Source organism: Rhinolophus ferrumequinum, chromosome 20 (assembly GCF_004115265.2).
Source record: "Rhinolophus ferrumequinum isolate MPI-CBG mRhiFer1 chromosome 20, mRhiFer1_v1.p, whole genome shotgun sequence".
In the NCBI taxonomy this organism is placed as follows: Eukaryota; Metazoa; Chordata; class Mammalia; order Chiroptera; family Rhinolophidae; genus Rhinolophus; species Rhinolophus ferrumequinum.
Window position 1 is genome coordinate 43,684,265 of NC_046303.1, and position 24,663 is coordinate 43,708,927.

The window sequence follows — 24,663 nt, forward strand, 5'->3', positions numbered from 1 at the left end:
AATGCCAAGAGCTACCTGATTCACCAAGCGTTTGGTGCCACATTCAAAGGGACACACTCTGGTAATCAAAATAATTAAAAGCAGTGTATATCTTTAACTGCATCTCCCAAAACATCAAAAATAGATCCAATTCACCATTCCTGGCATTGTGGTGCCATTCTTTAATAACTCATTCTTTTCCATTGACATACAGCTAACACATGGCATAGGTGAGATTCAACCCTAAACTATATCTGACTTCTAAGTTCTTTCCAGCTTCGTAAAATACTTTCATAGAAGAAAATATTAACAATAACCATATGACTAAACATAATAATTCAATATATCTAAAGTGATGAATAAGAATACCGTGTAAATAAAAGTACACACATTTATACATTGAAGGTATTTATTTTACTTTTACACAATAGAAAAAAAATTAGAAGTTTTGAGGAAGCAATATAAGAAAAATCAAAATCAGCATATTAGTATCTGGTAGGATGTGATTATGCTTCCATGGCAGAAATTCTAGTGTAATCATAATTGAAAGCAGTTTATTCTCTCTTTCACTTCACAGTGTCAAGGATTCAGGCTACTTTTCTCTTATTCTCTTGTTGTGGTTTCCGGTCTCATGGTCCTAAAGATAAATCTTTCTGAATTCTTGCTGAAGCATCAGCCATGATCTCCACCTTCCATCTGTTAGGGAGAAGGTGTGGAAGAACGTAACTTTGTTTCTTCATGACATTCGCTAGACACTGAACTTAGCATTTCCCCTACTTCCTGATGGCCAGAATTTTATCACTTGTCATAACCTGTTTGTAGGAGAAGCTGGAAAAAGTGTTCTTTATCCTAGAGAGCTTGATACCAGTTAAAAATCAGAAGGTAATTTATTATGGAAGAAGAGGAGAATGAGTATCGAAGGAAAACCAGAGTTTCTGCTACACCATCCAAACCAAATTCATTGTCATTATCCATGGCTTGGTTTTCATCTTGTCATTATCAATAGCATCATCCTTTTTTCCTTCACTCAGACTCAAAATCTTCTACTTTTAAACACATTTTAGGGAGGCAATGTAAAAAAAAAAAGAAAAAGAGAGAGAGATTGTAGAATCACACAAGTCTGGATTTGCAACATAGTTTTCTACTTGCAAGTTCTTTTTATTAAAAAAAAAGTATTCTAACTCCCTTCTGGCTCAGTTTCCTCTTTTTTAAAATAGGAAAGACCATGACATTTGACTTGGAGGTTTACAACATTACATGAAATAATTTAAGTAAATATTTCGCATCATGCTTGACCTGGGTTAAGTACTCAGGAAATATAAGTTTCTTATTATTCTCTTCTTCATTTTGCTTCTTCTTTCCCCTCATGATCCATACCAAGTCAGCTGCCAAATCCTTGAAAGTTAACCTACAAAATACTCACAACTTCCTCTTTCTCGGTGCCCTGTGCTCAGCATTATCTCATTAGCACTCCAGTGGCTTTCATAGCTAGCCCCCATACTGACCTCCCTGCTTTCATTCTTTCTTCACTGAAAGCCATTCAACCCAACATGCTAGAATTTTTTTCCAAATAGCAACTCTGAAGAAAAAGATCTATGTTATCTGTAGAAAAATTCAGAACTTCTTTTTTTTTTTTTTAAATTAAAATGTATTGGGGTGACAATTGTTAATAAAGTTACACAAATATACGGTGATGGATGAAGAACTGACTCTGGGTGGTGAACACACAATGGGATTTATAGATGATGTATTACAGAACTTCTTGTATGAAATAACATAGATGAGAGTACACAGCACAGTGCTCCACACAAAAGAAGTTAGATCCTTTCTATTTCCATAATCCCTTTACTACATGTGTTCTTGAGCTTGGTGTTTATATGGCCAGGTATCAGTTATATGATAACTTTAGTTTCCCTTTGTCCTTTATCCTTCTAAATGTTTTGTTTCCAAGAAAACCCTGCATGGCCTGATTTAATGCCTTTCCTTATCAAGTTTATTTTAACTGGAATGTCCACTCCAACTTTTCCATCATCAAAATTTAATCTTTTGAAGTAAATATGGCAAAATGTTAATAATAGTTGAGCATAAAGATTTTATATGTGTTTAACTGTACTGTTTTTTCTGATTTTTGCATTTTTGAAATTTTGATAATAACTATTTAAGGTAGTTAAAAAAGAAATCCAACTTGTTTCTCAAAAGTGAAATAACTCCCAAGCTAGAAACATTAATTCTTTCTTCCTCTTCTTCTCCTTTTCCTCCGTCTCCTTCACCTCCCACTCCTCAACCTGTTCCCTCTCCTCCCCCTCCTTTTCCTTCTCCTTCTCCTTCTTTTACAGTGCGGATAGGTTGTGACTCTCAAAAATATTACCCTTAATTTTCAGCTTGTATTATAGTCAATTGGTGTATATATACTAGTTTCTGCCTACTAGATCATAAGCTCTCTGTGAGCTTAGTGCATGCCTCACTCGTCTATGCATACAATAAAAAGAATTCAAAAAAAAAAAAAAAAAGCGAAACACTCAGACATTAAACCTGGATATCTTAGCTCAGGCTGCTAATACACATTACTGTAAACTGGGTAACTGAAACAACATTTATTTCTCACAGTTCTGGAGACCGGAAGTCTGAGATCAGGGTGCCAGTATGTTTAGTTCTTGGTGAGGCCCTTCTTGGTTTATACACAGCTCCCTTCTTTCAGAGACAGAAAGACCTCTGATCTATTCATCTTCTTATAAGGGAAATAATTCCATCGTGGGAACTCAGCCCACATGACTTCACCTAAACCTAATTACCTTCCCAAGATCCAATCTCCAAATACTATCACACTGGAGATTAAGGCTTCCACATATAAATATTGGGAGGACACATTCAACCCATAGGATCTAATATCTTGCATACTTAATTGAACTAAAAAAAGAGATACCTATCTAGCACGTGTTTTCTGAGTGGAACTTGTTTTCTAAAGAATTAGTGATGAAAAATAGAACATTAATACACAAAAGCAAAAATAAAACACTATAAGGAAACATGTTTCAACATTAGAAACTAGTGAAAAATTTGGAAAAGAAAATGAAATTTTTCCATAAATTATTGACAATTTTCTAGATGAATGAAGATATTTGGTGATTAGCATCATTCCCTTCCAGATCATTATTTACATCCAAAAAGTATCTACTAAGACTTGAATCTGAGTTTTCAACCAAGGAAAATCAACAATCACTTATCCCCAAACTCAAAAACAACACATGACACTGAATTTCAAGCATGTGCATGTCATAGGACTCTGAGCTATGAGAAGAGAATTAAAGGTCATAAGATTTGGTAAATTGGGCAAAATAAAAAATGCTTATTATAAATGTGGAAGTTGGCTAGATGAAGAGATATAGATGCATAGAAAAAGGAACAAATTACTAACTATATAAGAATATATTTTGTCTCATAAATAAGTAGTCTCTGAAAAATGAGTATCTAGAAGTTGATTTAGAACCTTCCACATAGTTTTACAATATGCATGAAAAGTATTTTTAAGTTCTATAAATGTCTTACTGCACACTAAGCTGTTAGTCATTCTTAACAATTTTGGCTCTTAATTATTCCCAAGTTAGACATGCTCTTAGAGCTATGTGATCAGTTCCTTCAAGAATGGTGGCCCAGAGTTGGGAAAAGCAAAAAAACCCGGAAACTTCACTATATTATAGAGTAGTATGAACTTCTGTAGTCTTATAAATTATAAATATAAGTTCTATGTCCTGATAGGTTATTTAGCACATTTAAAGCATGAAACTATTCAAAATAAACATTTTATAACAGTATCTTGAGAAATATCAGTATAAGCCTTGATTTCCACAGCAGTTTGGTCTCTACAAGAGAAAGTATTATTGATTTATTCTTGCTAAAAATCTTATTACCAGGAAAGGTTATCTCTGGGTCACTAGAATGAAGGCTAATACTGAGAGAACAGGAAGAGTAACAGAAGTTCTGCCTATATTCCTAATTGAAAGGCAGGAAGTAGCAGGGTGATGTTTCCTCTAGATTTTTATCCCAGTAATTAAACGTTTACAAGTTGTCAATTAAAGAGACAGAGAGTCTCTTAACCCAGATGAGTAGGTATAGCTATACTATCAAAGAAGAAAACTAATGCTCAGAGTAGTTTTCCCCCAAAATTTCTTCCTGATTTATAGATTCTTGCCTAAAACATTGACTTCTTTCCACCTCCTACAAAGATTATGTGATGCATAAAGAACTTATGCCATTTTGTGAAGACGTAAGCATTCCCTGCTCACAGCAATCGTATGTTGTTTGATCTCATGCACCATATTTCCACACACAAAAAAAGGAATTGGTGTTTTATTTCTTCAATGCAAATTAACACAGTTGCTTAGTGGAGCCTATCTTATTCTGGTAAGAGTCATTTGAAGTATTCCTAACCACCTTTACAAATTGCAAACTAAATTTAAAAAGGCTTCTTGGATTAATTGAAGCAAGCACTGCATGCTTACTGATCACTGAGAAGTTGTGGGAGAAAAACATTCTGGTTTCACTATGAGAGTATTGGATGGCTTTAGTTTAGACTAAACTTCCCTTCTCTTAGCTTGGAGATGAAAAATGGAATAGGAGAGAGAATGGGCAGTAGAGCCAGAAAGCAACAAATTTAAAACAGATACAGGACTTGAAACGACGAGTAGCACCCAGTAAATACAAAATGCAATGAAAGATCGTATTTATGGAGCAAAATTGAGGTGAGTGCTTCTATAAGTAGGATAGGCCTCCCATAACTGAGCACATGTGCTGAGGCACTGTCTTCTTTCACATTCAGGGTGTATATACGGGGAGATAGTGTCCGGGCGGGGGGTGGGGATTATTGGAGCAACAAGACAGGCAGCTTACAAACTTGGGCTTTGGAATTCTAGATTCTGGCTTCCTAACTTTGTGAAAATGAGCAAGTCACTTAAACCCCTCAGTATCAATTTTCTCAACATTTAAATTATATTCTCATGGGACAACCCTATTAATATATTAATATAAATCAAATAAGTGTTATATTAAGTAATACTTAATGCATATACAGCTTACTACTTGGCCGTCACTGTGGGAAGTGCTTTTACACTCATCCGCTCTTTATTCTGCACAACACAAAGAGGTAGATAGCATTATTACCCCCTGTTATAGGTGAGAAAACTCTAGTAAGTTAGAGGTAGCATGTGCAAAGCTCTTGCCTCAGTCTCTCATACACAAGTGGAGCTCCATAAACATTCTACTTAAAATAGTGTCCATGTATTTTATATTGTGGGGGAAAAAAGGAGTTTCTTAAAAGATGAAATAATCTAATTGCTGAAACTAGGGAATATAGCCAGTGACAAATGCATCTGAATAGAAAGAAAATATCTCAACAAATAACTAAGAAAAACCATGATTATATTTACCTGAGGACTCTTATTGAACTAAAAGTTGATATACATTTGTCATTTTCCTCTAAAAAAAGACTCCATTATTCATCAAAATAGTATAATCATTAAAAAGCAAAACTTCCTTTCCTTACATTTAGAATGCTTTTTCCTTCTAAGGTTTGAGAATGAGAATTATGGTTTTAATTCTGATGTCAATAAAATTTTGAATCAAGTATGAACACTTTAGGGAGTAAATATTTATCTGGGCAATTCCATTTCACATATAACTAGGATGCAGCAAATGATATTTAATGATTTGGGGTTTTCCTTTTATAAAAAACAAAAATGGGGATAATTGTTGGATCTATAGATTTTAACAAATACTTCTTTGTTTTTTTTCCCCCTCAGGAAGCAGAACATACAGTTCAGAAAAGGTGGTCAGATTTTTAATAATTCTGTCTATTTCCCTTTTAAATTTTACAGATTAATAATTGTTCAAAAGATGTTCTTTAGCAATAGTCCCAGGTTTTTGAAAGCGACATAATGCATCATAAATCCTAACTCTTCTTCTCATAATTACTTTTCGCTTCTGTGTTATATCACAGGTGAAATGTCAAGTAGTTCTTTGACACAATCTACCTTATTACAAATTTGAGTTATATGTCCTGTGAATAGTTTTGGACTAGTATATTGCCCCTTAGCTCCACCTTAGGAGCAGTTGGCCTCTACTTGGTAAAAATATTTGCCAAGTTTCTCTTAGGAATCATCCTGATTTAAAATTTGTAGTTCAGGGCGGCCATCTGGAACCTGATTATCACTGGGGAAATGGAGGAGGATATCACTCCCATTGTACAATGGAGACCAAAAAAAGTGTTTATTTCCTCTCATGCTGATTGCATTTTAAAGGGAAAGGTTAAAATAGAGAATATGAAAAACAGAACTTTGGTCCCATATGTTCTCATTGCCCACCCATGTAAATTTGAAAGCATTGTGTGATCTGGCAGCTCCTAAGACAACCAATAGCAGGAACTGAAACAATCTAAAATTAGATATTAATGGGGAAAGTCTCTGGGCTGTTAGAAAATGTTCTTTTGTTTGTTTTCTTTTGTGTCATTAAGCAAATGTTATAAATCATAGGTCAAAGGTTCTGAGATGCTTCCAAAAGTAAATTCCCTTTTACATTTAGCACAAATACCAAGAGAATTATAGCCAACTAATAGGAATTCTCTACGAAAGAGAAACACACTCATAATATAACAATAAACTGGTTATATGAAACAAACAAAAGGCACGAGTAACAATTAAGATGAAGATGAGCTCTCAAACTATGCAAGGGGTTAGATAGCAACCAACAAAAGTTGAGAAAGTAATGGAAAAAATACTTATGACATGCCATTTTGAGAGAGAGCAAGGATGACAGCGAGAGCTGGCATCTGAGAGAGGGAGAGAGCTGAAACTAAGAATCTCAGTCAGTCTTTACCTATGGAGAAAATGCCTAGCCTTCAATTACAAACTCAACCCTGACTTGCCACCACCTGGATGAAGACTTTATATTTACTAGAGTCTTGGCAAATGCCAGTGAATAGTTCTGCCACTGGGGATTTTACTAGCTACTAGGGCAGACTGATGATAAATAATTAAATAAATCTGTGAAGAAAACACTTAGAAAATTTATTAAATTGACAAACTTGGTACACCATTTCCGATAGAGATAGCAAAGACAGTAAAACTTAAGCATACATAAAGTGTGATTGAGAGTGATAGAGGTAGAATGGGGCCGGTGAAGAGATGGTGATAGCTGCCACACTGAAGCTAAGAGTTGACTCAAAGGGCCTTGATTGCCAGGCTAAGGAATTTAGACTTTATTTTCTAACCAGAGTCTCAAGTAATAGGGACTCAGAAATTTATATTTTAACAAGCTTCCAGAATGATTCTTATGCTAAATTATCTAGGCTAATCAGATAAAATAACCTTTTGGTCATCATCAGAGATCATTAGCATAATATATATTATGTTCCCAACATAATTATTATTTTTCATGTTCTTAGAAAAATACATTATTGAATTTGTCAGTGATGTTTCGATTGAAACAAGAAATTACTATTTTTATAGGTCAAAAATGTTCAAATATTAGTAGTTACATATAATTCAAGGTATTTACCAAAAATTCATAAATAGCAAAAGAAAATAGTGTCAAATATTTTAGATCTTTTACATCTTGAACCTTATTATTTAACAGAATCTTTGTCACAAAAACAAAAACTAAGTCTTAATTAATCAATGTATTCAGCACACATTCATGTATATCACAAATACAGGTTGAGAGCCTAATATGGCCAAGCATTGTTTTAAACCCTAGGGACAACACAACGAAGAAGGCAAAAATCTTCGTTCTCTGATAACTTATATTAATAACTTGAGCCATCTTTTTAAAGTCACCCTAGAACAAGGGTTAAACTAGGAAACATTGGATTTTAATTTTGTCTTGCCCCTGACCTGGCTGAATTACTTTGAGAAAAATACCCAGCTCTCTAATCCATGACATAAAAATGTGTTATATAATCTCTATGTGTAACCTAGTCATCAAATCCCGAGCTCCTGTTTTCCCAAATTTCCATAAACTTTTATGCTTTTCTTAGATTTTTATGTCAATAATTTATGAATATCTTACTTTACAATACTCTTTACTTGCATTTTGCTCAATCTCTTTAAAATTGGAGTTCCATTTTGTTTATTGCTTCCTTTTCACTTTCTTTTTATGTGCACTTCTGTCAGGCATGTTTTCACTTCTTTAATTTTTTGATATTATTCCTAGGGTCATAGAACTAGTATGAAACAGTAGGCAAAACAAAGCATTGCCCAGTAGTCCTTAAGGAGCAGATTCTGGATGTTACTCCTTGAAAACCTTATAGGAAAAGATCAAGTACCACAAGAAAGCAGACTATATTCCCTCTGAGAAACACCTCCTTGACCTGAACAAACTGTGATTTCTTTAGGCCTAACGTTTCCAAAATACAAAGGAAAGGCAAGAAAACAAGAAAAAGAAAACAATGTGGGTTTCAAATGTTTATAAAGTCAAGCTACTTTTGTATATTTGTTTACTCTAAAATTTGAGGAATTTAAAATAACAAGTGGGCTATAAGCAAAATACTGTTAACAATTTTTAAAATTTGAAATATCGTGAAGAATAAGATAATTACAATGACTGTTATTAAAATAACTTAAAAGAATAAGAGGAGAGGCAAAGTAGGAAAGTACCTGTAATAATAACTGTGATTATTTATTTGTTTATTCTTGAATTTACATGACCATTTAGTCAGTAAAGCAGTCAGAAATCAATAAATATGTTTTAAGAGTCTTCTGTGCCTCGGGGACTATAAAGGAAACAAAAATAAAAAAGAAATAAAAGATGTTCTCTGCTCAGAAGGATCTTTCAGTGAAGTTTCTGACTTCCACAGGTTGTTCTCCAGGAAACTGAGAAGGAAGCAGTAAATTTATTGGGGTCTAGCAGGGAGGGAGGAGAACGTGGGGGCTGGGATTCTAATAAGGATTACAGCCTGAGGACCACATAATGAGTTTTCAAAAATTTAACACCCCAAATCTCCAAATTTTCCATTCCATAAATTTTTCTAGGTGGAACTTGTAACTAAAATAAATCAAGAAAACACATTGTGCCCGGAAATGCTTCCTCAGGAGTGCAGAAAAAAAACTGAATGTGCCTTTTGACTTTGTGTTAGCCTTGAAATTCTTGTTGGCTGGAGTCAACAGGTAGAAACCTTTAAAAAAATCAGGCCATAGGCAAATTGCAGATGTAGTCTAGGAAAAAAAATATTTTCGAGATTCTTATCAGTCCAATGAGACATCACTATCCTCGTCTGCATTTGCATTGCCTCTGAGAGACTAAAATGAAAGGAATTTTGTTTTAAGAAATATTCTAAAGGATATGAACACCCTAGGATTTCTTTGCCAAACTTTCAAAACTACCTATATTACTATAAAACAGCTTAACATAACAGCAAAAATGGAGAAGTTTTCATTCTCATCTGTCCGTGACAATTTGTGTGATAATGAGTGAACTGATGGTAAATTAACATAAGGCTTTGGATTCCTTGATTTCCTAAATCTGAATTCTGAACTCTTAATTTTTATATTCCCTTTAATGTGATTCCTTTGCATTTCTCTCAGGTCTGATATTAGTCTGCATAACAAGAATTTTCAGTCTTTATACCAGTTTGCATGGAAAAGGTATTTTATTTTTTGAAGGCTAAACAGCAGGCTCATAAATATTCTTTCCATTTGTTTACAAAGATAATTTCATCCATGTTTATGGATGAGACACCCAAAGTTTATGAACCTAGTACAAATAAGACTAAGTACAGTCATAGTAAAGAAGAAACTAAACAGAGGAGTAGATACAAATTAAGTAACATAGTATATCCAGGGAACATCCAATGGAGAGGTTGTGGGATTCTCTGGCTGCTATGATGCCACTTCAAAAAGAAGTCCCCAATTAGCCTTAATACCAAGAGTCTTCATAAGCAGTTCAGTTAATATCCCTGATGAGCTATTCAGTGCCCCAATCATTGCTACTTGGACTGGTATGAATGTAGTTTTCTTGATGGAATTGGTCAACAAATTATGTGTCCTTTATCGCTTCTACATTATGGTTTACTTGTTCAAAAGACCTTGGAAAGCACTTTTATAAAAAGGTAATTCATTTCCTGGGTACCTTGAGTCTTTCACCAAGGTATATGTGGCCTACAATATTTATTACTTATAACAATCTGTTGAATTCACTTGAATATTTTGTACTATCTGCTTATTGGAAAATCAGTTTTAAATGCACTTTAAAGCTACTCGAAAGAATAGATTTTCTAAACTTTTATGCCAGAAATCTCTTAATAATTGAAGAATGTTTAAGTATATCCATCAATTCATTTAGTCATTCATCAATAAGATTTATTCATGGCCTTGATGTGTCAGGTACTATGAAAATTAAAAGAAAAAAATGAAATCACCCTATCTTAGCCAATTCAGGAGACATATAATCTCACCTAAGCAAGGTTAGGTGTGAATAATAATAATAGAATTGGGTGGCTTTCACTACTGTGTGTCTTTCAACTAAATCAGAAAGATGAATTACTGGAAAATTTTGAAATAAGTGAACGAAATGATGATTAAGAAATCTATACACATCCTCCTTCTTAGAAGAAAAAATGTATTCTTAAGTCATGGAGGAAAAGATAGCTTTCCTTGACTCTTTCTGATTTCCTCTTGATTAATAGTTCTTATGGAACAAGAAAGGGAGTGATTGATTTAAGCTGTGCTAATAGCTTCTGGCCCATGACTGAAGCCTCTTTCTTCCTTTCCTTTTTATGTACAGTTCTAAAATAACTCAAAAATGTAACATTGCCTTTTAAATCTCTGAGCAAATGTGAAAACAAGAGAACAGCCTATAGAACGCAGATAAACACATTTGTTTGAATTAACTTTATAAACGTCCCTCAAAAGCTACTCTTAAAATGTGTGGCTGGAGATAATGTCATAAAAATGGTGGCGTGAGGTGAACCTCTTGAAATCTCCCCTGGAATTTACAACAAATGGAACAACTATAACACCACAAAGGACTCCCTGCACAGCAGACAAGCAATACTAAGAGGCACACTAAGAAATCATCTAAATGTGGGCAAATTGCATGAGAAGAGGAGGAGGAGGGAAGGGAGAAGTGCAGAGAAGGGCTACATGTGTTCAGGACGCAGACCTAGCTTGGTGCTCTGAGCTTGCTGCATTCTGTAACTACCACAGCTGCGGGACAGGGAAGAACTCAGACTGCTAGGGCTCCACATATGGCCCACAGGGCTGAGGGGAAGGCATATAACATGGCTGAACCCAACGCTCACAGCAGAGACCTCAGAGCAAAGACTAAGGGAAGAAGGCTGAAAACAGTGGTTTAAGCCCTCACAGCCGAGCAGAGAACGGAAGCCTGAGGCACTGAGCCTAGTGGCCCCCTTCTTACCCTCCCAGAATTTGCCCCGCCCCCACCTGCCCAGTGCTAGAAGCGGAACAGTAGCAGTGTCAGATCAAAAGAACAGAATATTCGCAGTTCTGAGAACTGTGGTTCTCAGACACAGATTCACAGCCTAACTAGTTCCGGAAAAGGGGAGGGAGCTGTGGAAGCAGGACTGCCTGTGGTGGTGGTGGTCGTCGCCATTCCTCTGGGCCACCACTCACCACCCACCCCGCCCGTATCCCCACCTATCTTGGCGGATCCCTGCAGAAGTAAACAGAACTGCTGAAACACACAGTCTCTTAATCTGGTGCAGGAAGAGCTTTGGAACTTCAGAAGCTCTCCACATCCCCCCACGGAGGTGGCACCATATGACCCAGGTGAACTATTCACAGAGGAAAAGCCTATCTTCCAGGGAATTCCCCCATTGTGTGAGAAGCCGGAATAGTGCAGAGAAAATATAACACTACAGTGTGCGAGAGCATAAAAGGCTGCAGTAGGAGAGAAAATAAAACATTCTACCAACACCTACTGGAAAACAAAAGAAAGACCACTTTCTGTTGGAGAACCCACTCCTGTAGATGTCTAGGAAGAGAAATAATAAATCATTAATTGTCATGAATAACCAAGGCAACAAAACAGCTCAGAAAGAAAAGGAAACATCTCCAGAAAATGAACTTAAAGATATGGAAACACGTGATTTAAATGACAGAGAATTCAAGATTGCAGTTCTTAGAAAACTCAATGAGATGCAAGAAAACACAGACAGGTAATTTAATGAACTCAGAAACACAATGAAAGAACAAAATTAACATTTTACCAAAGAGATTGAAATTTTAAAAAAGAACCAAATAGAATTCCTGGAGATTAAGAACTCAGTAAAAGAAATGAAGAATGAAATAGCTAGCTTAGGTAGTAGAGTTGACCAGATGAGGGAAAGAATCAGTGACATTGAAGATAAAAATTTGGAAATGACACGGATGGAAGAAGAAAGAGACTTGAGGCTTAAAAGAAATGAAAGAACTCTAAAAGAACTTACTGACTCCATCAGAAAGAGCAATATAAGGATAATGGGCATACCCGAAAGAGAAGAAAGAGAGAAGGGAACAGAGAGTATATTCAAACAAATAGTTGATGAGAACTTCCCAAAGTTGTGGAAAGAACTGGATCCTCGAATCCAAGAAGCAAATAGAACACCTAATTACCTCAACCCCAACAGGCCTTCTCCAAGGCACATTGTATGGAAGCTGTCAAAAATTAATGACAAAGAAAGAATCCTCAAGGCAGCCAGGGAAAAGAAGACGGTAACCTACAAAGGAAAGCCTATTAGATTATCATCAGATTTTTCAACAGAAACTCTACAAGCCAGTAGGGAGTGGAATCAAATATTCAAATTATTGAAAGAGAAATTATGAGCCAAGAATGATATATCCAGCAAAGGTATCCTTTAGATATGAAGGAGGAATAAAGACCTTTCCAGACATACAAAAGCTGAGAGAATTTTCTAATACACTACCTGCACTACAAGAAATACTGAAGGAGGCTATTCGACCAGCATAAATAGGGATAATTTGTGACAACCAAAACATAAAAGGGGGGAGAGTAAAGGCCTGCACTAGAATATAGAAATGGAGAAAGTATGCATGCTGAAAAAAGCAAAATACTCTGAATATGAAACTTTCTTTTACATAAATTTAAAGGTAACCACTCAAAAAAAAAAAAATCCAGAACTGAAATATATAATGTAATAAAAGAAGAAACAGAGGGGAACAAATCATAGAATACCACCATACAGAAATAATAGACAACAACAAAAGGCAAAGAAACAATGAATACACAGTCTTACAAGGAAACCAAAGATAGAATGATATGAAATCCTCACATATCAATAATCACCCTAAATGTAAATGGACTGAACTCACAAATAAAAAGGCACAGAATAGCAGATTGGATTAAAAAAACTAAACACAACCATATGCTGTCTCCAAAAGACTCATCTGAGCTGCAAGGACAAACATAGACTCAAAGTGAAAGGGTAGAAATTGACACTCCAAGCAAATGGTATCCAAAGAAAAGCAGATGTAGTCATACTGATATCAGATGAAATAGACTTCAGGATAAAAAAGGTAACAAGAGACGAAGATGGACATTTCATAATGATAAAGGGGACTATACAACAAGAAGATATAATAGTGATCAATATGTATGCCCCCAATACCAAGCAACTACTAACAGAACTAAAGGGAGAAATTGACCAAAACACAATTATAGTAGGGGACCTAAATACATCATTAACAGCTATGGATAGATCATTTAAACAGAAAATAAAATAAAAAATAAAAGAAAATGGCAGCCATAAATGACACATTAAATGAAATAGATATAATTGACATTTGGAGAGCACTTCATCCTAGAACATCAGACTATGAATTTTTTCTAGTGTACATGGAACATTCTTAAGGATAGACCATATATTGGACATAAAACTAGCCTCAGCAAATTGAAGAAGATTGAAATCATACCAAACATATTCTATTATCACAAGGCTTTGAAATTGGATATCAACTGCAAAAAGAAAGCAGGAAAAAAACACAAATGTGTGGAGATTAAACAACATAGTTTTAAAGAACGAGTGGGTCAAAGAAGAAATAAGAGGAGAGATCAAAAGATACATAGAAACAAATGAGAATAAAAATACATCCTACCAAAATTTTTGGGATGCAGCGAAAGCAGTTTTAAGAGGAAAAATTATATTATTACAGGCCTATCTCAAGAAACAAGAAAAATCCCAGATAAATAACCTCATGTTACACCTTAAAGAACTAGAAAAAGAAGAACAAATGAAACCCAAAGTCAGCAGAAGAAAGGAAATAATAAAAATCAGAGCAGAACTAAATGAAATAGAGAACAAAAAGACAATGGAAAAAGATTAATGTGATAAAGAGCTGGTTCTTTGAAAAGATTAATAAAATTGACAAACCCTTGGCTAGACTCACAAAAATAAAAAGAGAAAAGACACGAATAAACAAAATCAGAAATGAAAGAGGGAAAGTTATCACAGATGCCACAGAAATACAAAGGATCATCCAAGAATACTATGAAGGACTATATGCCACAAAATTCAATAACCTAGAACAAATTGACAAGTTCTTAGAAATTTATATCCTTCCTAGGCTGAATCACGAAGAATTGGAAAATCTAAACAGACAGACCACCGGTAATGAAATTGAATCAGTCATCCAAAACCTCCCCAAAAGCAAAAGTCCTGGACCAGATGGCTTCACTAGTGAATTCTACCAATCCCTCAAAGAGGATCTAATACCTGTCCTACTCAAACTCTTCCAAAAAATTGAAGAAGAGACAATACTCCCTAACTCATTTTATGAGGCCAACATTACCCTGATACCAAAACCTGGTAAGGATAACACACACACACAAAAACTACAGAACAATATCTCTGATGAATACAGGTACAAAAATCCTAAACAAAATTCTAGCAAATTGAATGCAACAATGCATTAAAAAGATTATTCATCACAACCAAGTTGGGTTCATCCCAGGGGCACAAGGGTGGTTCAACATATGCAAATCCATCAATGTGATACATCACATAAACAAAATAAAGGACAAAAATCATATGATTATATCAATTGATGCCAAAAAAGCGTTTGACAAGATACAACATTCATTTATGACTAAAACACTTAATAAATTAGGTATAGAAGGAAAATAACTTATCATAATAAAGGCCATATATGACAAACCCTCAGCTAATATCATAATTAATGGTGAAAAACTGAAACACTTTGCTCTACATTCAGGAACATGACAGGCTGTCCCCTATCACCCTACTTTTCAACATAGATTTGGAAGTCTTCGCCGAGCAATCAGGCAAGAGAAAGAAATAAAAGGCATTCAAATTGGGAATGAAGAAGTTAAATTATCATTCTTTGCAGATGATGTGATGCTATATATAGAAAGCCCTAAAGACTCCACCAAAAAGCTATTAGAAACAATAACCGAATACAGTAAAGTTGCCAGGTACAAAATCAACATAGAAAAGTCCATTGCATTCCTATATACTAACAATGAAATCTCAGAAAAAGAAATGAAAAAATCAATTCCTTTTGCTATTGCAAAAAAAGAATAAAATACTTAGAAATCAACTTAACCAAGGATGTGAAAGACCTATATGCTGAAAACTACAAGACATTTTTAAAAGAAATTGAAGAAGATACAAAGAAATGGAAAGACATTCTGTGCTCATGGATTGGATGAATCAACATAGTCAAAAATGGCCATATTACCCAAAGCAATAAATGGATTTAATGCAATTCCATCAAAATCTCAATGGCATTTTTTAAAGAAATAGAACAAAAAATTATCAGATTTGTATGGAACCACAAAAGACCCCGAATAGCCAAAGCAATCCCAAAAGAACAAGGCTGGAGGTATCAGACTCCCTGACTTTAGCCTGTACTATAGCGAAACAATAATCAAAACAGCACTGGCAGAAAAACAGACACACAGACCAATGGAATAGAATTGAGTATCCAGAAAAACACCCACAATATGGACAGAAAATTTTTGACAAAGAAGCAAAACACATGCAATGGAGAAAAGACAGCCTCTTCAATAAACGGTGCTGGGAGAATTGGAAAGCCACATGCAAAAGAATGAAAGTGGACTGCTATCTGTCACTTTGTACCAAATTAATGCAAAATGGATCAAAGACCTAAGCATAAGACCTGAAACAATAAACTGCATAGAAGAAAACATAGGTACTAAACTTATGGACCTTGAGTTCAAAGAGCATTTCATGAATTTGACTCCAAAGGCAAGGGAAGTAAAAGCTAAAATAAATGAATGAGACTATATCAAACTTAAAAGCTAATGCAATGCAAAAGAAACCATTGACAAAATAAAGTGGCAACCAACTGAATGGGAGAAGATTTTTGCAAACAGCACCTCCAATAAGGGGCTAATATCCAAAATATACAAGGAACTCACACAACTCAACAACAAAAACCAAACAAACAACATAATTGAAAAATGGGCAGAGGACCTGAAGAGACATGTCTCCAAAGAGGACATACAAATGGCAAATGGACATATGAAAAAATGCTCAACATCACTAATCATCAGAGAAATGCAAATAAAAACCACAATGAGATATCACCTCACCCCAATTAGAATGGCTATCATCAAGACAAATAATAACAAGTGTTAGAGAGGCTGTGGAGAAAAAGGAACCCTCATAGACCATTGGTGGAAACACAGATTGGTGCAGCCAATATGTAAGGCAGTGAGGAGGTTCCTCAAAAAATTAAGACTAGAATTACCATATAACTCAGCAATCCCTCTCCTGGATATCTACCAAAAAAATCTGAAAACAATTATTCATAAAGACATGTGTGCTCCAATGTTCATTGCAGCTTTATTCACGGTGGCCAAGAAATGGAAACAACCAAAATGTCCTTTGATAGATGATTGGATAAAGAAGTTGTGGTATATATGCACAATGGAATACTATCTGGTGATAAGAAAAGATGAAATAGTACCATGTGTCACAACGTGATGGACCTTGAGATTATAATGATAAGTGAAATAAGTCAGACAGAAAAGTAGAGAACCACATGATTTCACATATATGAGGTATATAAAACTGAAAACAACAAAAGAACAAGACACACAAATGAAGGTAGAAAAACTCATAGACATAGATAATAGTTTAGGGGTTACCAGAGGGTAAGGGCAGAGGGGGGCTCTAAAAGAGGGTAAATGGGGTCTAATACACGGTGAGGGAAAGAGAACTGACTCTGGGTGGTGAACACACAATGTGAGATATAGATAATATACTGCAGAATTGTACACCTGAAATCTATGTAACTTTACTAACGTCACCCCAATAAACTTTAATTAAAAAAAATATGTGTGGCCAACGTGGGAATATGAAACACTGGAACTGGTTGGTAGAGAAATTTGAAACCACTTAAATTATATCATACATTTATTAATTTTCCAATTCTACTCCTGAGCAGAATTGGTCCTTTCTTGAGAATATTGCCTACAGAAGAAAGCAATAAGCTAGAACAAGTTGCTCAATAATAGGAGGTGATAGATATTTTTATCTAATAAAGTGCCATAATCTAAATTACAGAGATGAATTATTTTATTCATTCTCAGTAGTAAAAATTAAAATTCTTAAAGCAAGATATTCTCTCTGCTTGTTAGATATAAGCCAGAGAATGAATGCTAGCATATCAGTTAGGAAAACAATTCCTCAAAGAACAGGAATAACTGCTCATAACCAAACTTTCCAAGAAAACATAATAATAAGGTCTTGGAATCTGATTAGAACTAATGTAAAACATAAAACCTTAAAAAACAGAGTAATGTGCAAACAAGTCACAAACTGTCATTAAAGTCTTCTGCGAGAAAGTTTTTCATTCTTGCTAATTCATACATCTAAAAAGAAAACATGCTGTCATAGGCATTTAATCTGCAATATTATTGAAAATTTAAAAAAATAAGCACTTTTTAGAGAAAATAGTCATATAATTCAAATTACAAATGCCTCACTTTTATATGCAAATTTAACAGCAATAGCTTGAATACTTAAATATCCTTAAACATTCAATTATATATTTTATTTTTGCTCACATAGGTGCACATAAATTCATTTCTGTGCAGTGGAAGCTGATAGAAACAATTTCTTCATGCAATTATAGTGGAGTACAGAAAAATTCCTGTATCTAACTTGGTAAATATTCTCCAGTACTTTGTCGTCAGAATTCTGGTCTCCCCATGAATACTGTCTCCACATAATTTTAGCCACAGATAGTGTGAGAGCTATATGAAATCATCCGTTTTTCAAGTCCCTGAGGTTTTGGCATGGTTTGTTAAAGCAGTATGACTTGTTCTGCTTTGATTGGTGCAGAGCCCTAAAATTATATCAATTAATTTATGAGAAAAAAAAATTCCAAAAATTGTCCATAGGGTAGTACTATGACTAACTATATTAAAAGCAACAATTTGATTTTATCAAGTTAGCCAAAAGAATACTTATTTCACACAGAAATCACTCATTCTTTCAACAAATTTTGAGTGGCTACCATATGTTAGTCATTATGTCTAGATCTGAGACTAGAATAGTAAATAATACTTAGCATCTTCCCCATTATTTTGGAACCTAATTTGAGGAATTAAAAATGAAATTATTCAGTTTCATGTGTTAGTGAATACTATAATATCAGTAAGATAAGCCAGGAGTGGTAGGGGAGAATACCTGCCCTAGTCTAGGGTAGCAGAAAATGTTTGTTTTTGTTTTTTATTTTAAGAGATTAAGACATCAAATTTCACACTTGAAAGATGAGAAGGAGCTATCCAAATTGGAGGCGTTTAAAGCAGTAAGAAAATTCATGATAGAGGAAGCAATTTGCAAATTCCCTGGAGTCCAGAGGAAGAATGTCATGTCTGTGGGGCTAAGATGTTCAATATGATTAGAGTGGGGGTGTGGTGTGGTGTGGTGACAAGAAACGTGACTGAGGAGTTAGAAAGACGTGGATCATGAAGCATCTCATGCATTAGAGCCAGGCAAACTGCAGCTTGTTGAATTGAGTAGCCAAGTCATGCGAGCTCTCTATCCAGCAGTCTGAGTGAATCAAAGAGGGTGAGGGAGAGAGAGCGAGAGAGAGAGAGAGAGAGAGAGAGAGAGAGAGAATCTTTTTCTCCAGAAGTAATGCATGTTGAATATGTGCATTAATTTACTTCTCACCTGTGATTGTCTTGGAATAATTGTCAACCAAGGCAAACCATGTGTATATTGTTCTCAGAGAACACTCAGAGTGTTGTTATAGGTGAAGGAATGTGATGAGAAGAGTGATAATTGTAAAAAGGTCAATTATGTTCAGGAGCAAATGAGCTATAGGAAGGCCACTTCTCAGTAAACTGGGAATTTACTATTGTCATTTGTGCCTCCAGTTTATTTATTTTGTCCAATTTCTCCCATTTGGTGTCATCCTTTCCACACCCTTCTGATGCTTCTAAGTCCTCATGGCCTTCTATCCTAATTCTTAGCAAGATCTGGTGTAAGGAGTGATGTTCAGTTTATTCACTGCAAGGGAGAAAGAATAATAACAACTCAAATAACTTTGGTTTATGGCAACACAACATTCCTTTGAAAATCTACTTCAAGATATTTAAAAGTATATATTTCTGGATAACTTTATTTTTTTGTGGAGGAACGGGTGATCTAAGAACCTTCTGTCCTCAAAAATCATTGCAAATCACAAGTGTATCTATATGGGGTCTAGGGAAATCACTGAATGTTAAAATTTTCTGTCCATAAATCTATACTATTACCTTTTAAATGTACCAAAGAGGAACCATGAGAAAAACATGGCACCAATTAGTGGGCTGTGACAATATATTAGAGAAGAAATAAGTTAACAAAAGGAGTAGAAATGAATGGAAAGGAGTCTTAGGTTTGGGAGAAATTTTGGAGTTAAAAATGAAGACTCAACTTTCAATTCTAATTCTCATGTAAAGACTTGGAAGTCGTCCTTGCATCTTAACAATAAGTAAAAAGCTGAACAAAGTGAAAAATCCACAACGCTTTTTAGATCCCTAACATTTTCGCTGTGACTTTCATCTACAGTCGAATATTTCCATACCGCTGACTGAGACGCTCTACTTTACCCCACAAGCTCAGTGTTCCAGAAAGGAAGTTCAGGAAAGCAGATGTACATTTCTGTAGTTTTGTGTTTTTCAAGAAGAATAACAAATTTTTACACTTCAAAGTAATCATTTATTTTAATTAAATGTAGCACCTTAACTGAATTTACTTAAAAATATAAATACTGTAATTATTGTTTGTGGATTTTTGACACATTTTGGAGAGCAAACTTTAAATCAATTAACACAGTGAAAAGGTCACAAGGAAAATTGCTGCCTTTCAAACTGGAGAGACATAATGGCAAATGCAGAGAATCACAACTTACCAAAGCAGAAAATTCTGTGGGAACTAGAGCCAGGGCAGGAACACCTAAAATGTAATTGACAGATTGCTGCAGGCTCAGTGTGGCCATGTCTGAGAGATTAAAAACTTCAGAGGAAACCAGTCATAGGAGATCCCCATACTTGAATGAGTTTTACTTCCTGGAGTCGAACCAGGTACTCACAGTGACTATCAAAGAAAAATCCCCTCCAGCAGGTGGATGGGAAAACTCATTTTGAAACATGCCAGAGTACTAAGTTCTTCTTAACAAAGTCTGTCTTGAGAAGAAACCATTTAACCAGTGTCTAACCTACTGGGAATTTATCAGAATCTAACTGAACTAGGGGAAGAGAAATACCCAACTCCAGCCCACTATGGACTTCCTGTCCCACCTAAAGAAGAGGGAGGGAGGACTGAGAAACCATTGTCAAGTTCGCAGTCCAGAGGCACAGAGTCACTAAACCATAGAACTACAGAATTATAGAATCTTCTTCTCCCCCACTATACCTTGCCACTACATTACTAAAGGCCTATTTACGGCAGTTCCTCTTACCCAGTGCAATTATAAGGCATGCTGAAAATCAAGAAACACAGTTTGAAGAGACAGAGCAAGCATCTGACCCAGACTCAGATATGGCAGGACAGTTAGAATTATCACACTGGGAATTTAAAACAACTATGAATAAGATGTGAAGGGATCTAATAAATAAAGTATAAAGCATGTAAGAACAGATGGGAAACATAAGCAGAGAGAAAGATTGTAAGATAGACCCTAAAATAAATGCTAGAGGTAAAATAAAACACTGTAACAGAAATGAGAAAATGCCTTTGATGGATTTATTAGTAGACTGGACACAACTGAGGAAAGAATTTCTGAGTTTGAGGATATCTCAATAGAAATCTCCAAAAACTGAAAAACAAAGAAAAACAGAATGGAAAAACATGGAACATAATATTCAAGAACTGTGGAGAAAGTAAAAAAGGTATAGCATACCGTGTTTCCCCTAGAGTAAGACCTAGCCAGATCATCAGCTCTAATGCGTCTTTTGGAGCAAAAATTAATATAAGACCCGGTCTTATTTTAATATAAGACTGGGTAATTAATATAATATAATATAATATAATATAATATAATATAATATAATATAATATAATACCGAGTCTTATATTAATTTTTGCTCCAAAAGACACATTAGAGCTGATGGTCCAGCTAGGTCTTATTTTAGGGAAAACACAGTATGTGTAATGGGAATACCAGGAGAAGAAACAAAAGAACTGAATAAATATTTGAAACAATAATGACTGAGAATACCTCCATATTAATGTCTGACACCCAACCACAGATCCAAAAAGCTCAGAGAATGCCAGGCAGGATAAATGCAAAAACAAAACAAAACAAAACCATTCCTAGGCACATTATATTCAAACTACAGAAAAATCAAAGATAAATAATGGTTACTGGAATAAAACACCTATGTATAGAAAGGCGAAGATAAGAATTATATCTGTCTCCTCCTGAGAAACCATGCAAGCTAGAAGAATGGAGTGAAATATTTAAAATGTTGAGATAAAAAAACAAAAAACACCAATCTAGAATTTTGTGCTCTGAGAAATTATTCTTCAAAATTGAAGGAGAAATAACAAAAAAAGGGATATTACATAATGATAAAGGGATCAATTCTCCAAGAAGACATAATAATCCTTAAGATGTATGTGCCTACAAACAAAATAATGTAGAAACTGATAGAATTACAAGGACAAATAGATGAATCCAGTATCATATTTGGAGACTTCAAAACACCGTTTTCAGAAATGGACAGATCCAGCACGCAGAAAGTTAATAAGGACATAGTTGAACCAATAATACCACCAATCAGCTGGATATAAGTCATCTATAGACTATTTCATCCAACAACAGCAGAATACACAAGTTTCTCAGTCCTGCATGGAACATTCACCAAGACAGACTACATTCTGGGCCATAAAATACACCTTAACAAATTAAAAGTGTAGAAATCACACAATGTCTGCTCTTAGACCACAACAGAATTAAACTAGAAATCAATAAGATAAACATAGCTTGGAAATTTCCCCAAATACTTGGAGATTAAACAGCATAATTTCAAATAATGTATGCATCAAAAAACAAAATCTCAGGAGGAATTTAAAACTATTTAAACTAAATGAAAATGAAAACACAATTTATCAAAATGTGTGGGATTCAGTGAAAATAGTGCTTAAATGATAATTTATAGCATTGAATGAATATATTAAAAAAGAAACACCTAAAATCAATCATCTAAGCTTACATCTTAGGAAACTAGAAAAAGAAGGGCAAAATAATTATAAAGTAAGCAGAAGAAAATAAATAATAAAAATTACAGCAGAAATCAATACAATTAGAAACAAAAAATCAACAGAGGAAAATTAATGAAACCAGAAGTCGGTTCTTCGAAAAGACCAAGAAAATTAATTAAGTCTTTAGATAGCCAAATGCAAAAAGAGAGAGAGAGAGTGGACACCAGTTACTGTTAGAAATGAAGGAGAGGACATCATCACAGATCCCAAGGACATTAAAAGAAACGGCAGCTCTATGCCCACAAATTTAATAACTTAGATGAATTTAATAGCCTAGCCTAGACCAATTTATTGAAAGACACAAAAGAAAATATACAGATGACACATACGCATATGCAAAGATGTCCCACATCATATGTCATCAGGGAAACGCAAATTAAAACAACCATATACCACTACACACCTAGGAGAATGGTCAAAATTCAGAACACTGACAATACCAAATGCTAGTGAAGATGTGGAGCTACAGGAACTCTCATCTGTTGTTGGTGGGAATGCAAAGTGGTACCGTCAAAATATCTTACAAACTAAATACACTCTTACAATATAATTCAGCAGTTGTGGTCTTCAGTATTATACAAACGAGTTCAAAACTTATGTTCACATGGAACCTGAAAATTGATGTTTATAGCAGCTTTATTTATAATTGCCAAAATTTGGAAGCAACCAAGATATGTTTCAGTGGGTGATTGAAATATAAACTGTGGTACATGTAGACAATGGGATATTCATTATTCAGTGCTAACAAGAAATGAGCTATCAAGCTGTTAAAAGACATGGAATAAATTTAAATACATATTGCTAAGTGAAAGAAACCAATCTGAATAGGCTATGTATGATTTTAACTATATATGACATTCTAGAAATGACAACTCTATGAAGACATTAAAAAGATCAGTGGTTGCCAGGCATTGAGGGGAGGGAGGGATGTAGAAGTGGAACACTGAGGATTTTTAGGGCAGTGAAACTATTCTATATGACAGTATAATGACCGATACAAGTTATATGTTTATCTAAATCCATAGAATATACAATACCAATTGTGAATCCTAATGTAAACTATGGATTTTGAGTGATAATGACATGTCAATATGTCATTTGTTTCATCAATTGAAACAAATATACCATTCTGGTGGGGAAGCCGTGCATGCATGGGGCTGAGGGTATATGGAAAATGTTTGTAGCGTCTGCTCAATTTTGCTATAAACCTAAAACTGCTTTAAAAAATAAAGTCTGCTATAGAAAATGAATAGACTGATTGCTTCCACAGATGAGGGAATGAAGTGATAGTGAGGGATGAGGATGCTTTGGGTGCTTGGGTCAAAATGATACTGTTCAGCACACAAAATGCAGTGTGAGACACAGGATAGCTGGTGGTTGTGGTGGTGCTGCTGGTGTTGGTGGTGGTGGTGGTGGTGGTGGTGGGCTGTTTTGGTTTGGGATATGTTACTTGGTGTCGATCCCTGGGAAGCCAACTCTGAAACAGACTATTGGAAAGGAAGTTCATTAGGGAGTGTTCCTAGGATCAACATCTGTGGGGAAAGTGAAGTAGCAGAACTAGGCAGAGGGAGAAGTTGGGCTACAGTGCAGTAATAAGATCTTAGCCAACCCCATAGGGAGCTCTGAAGCTGAGAAGGCCCTTCAGATTTGTCCTTACTTGAGGAACCAGTCATTGAATGCAGACTAGCCTCCTTTGAGATGAATGACCTCGGGTGAGGTAGCTATTTCCAGCTGAGGGAAACTTCTGGAGAGAACTGACAGCTTACAGCTATTCAGGCAGGACATTCTAGCAAGTAAGGGAGTAAGTTCTTTGGTCCTGAAGGAGGGTGTGGGTGGCTGGGCACAGCATCTGCAACATATCCTGTTCCACAGGATATCTATGGAAAATCCTAGTAAACATATCCATTAGACCACCCACAGCATAAAAATCATGC

The 24,663-nt window shown here is 35.1% G+C and overlaps 1 long non-coding RNA gene across 1 annotated transcript in view; it reads right to left on the reverse strand.

The window, feature by feature from the left end:
* Positions 1-498: 498 nt before the first annotated feature.
* LOC117012186 (uncharacterized) overlaps positions 499-24,663 on the reverse strand; it is a 147,816-nt gene continuing 123,651 nt past the window's right edge. Inside the window, exon 5 of the long non-coding RNA XR_004421144.1 lies at positions 499-675. This is a non-coding gene — a long non-coding RNA (uncharacterized LOC117012186). The remainder of the gene's footprint in view (positions 676-24,663) is intronic.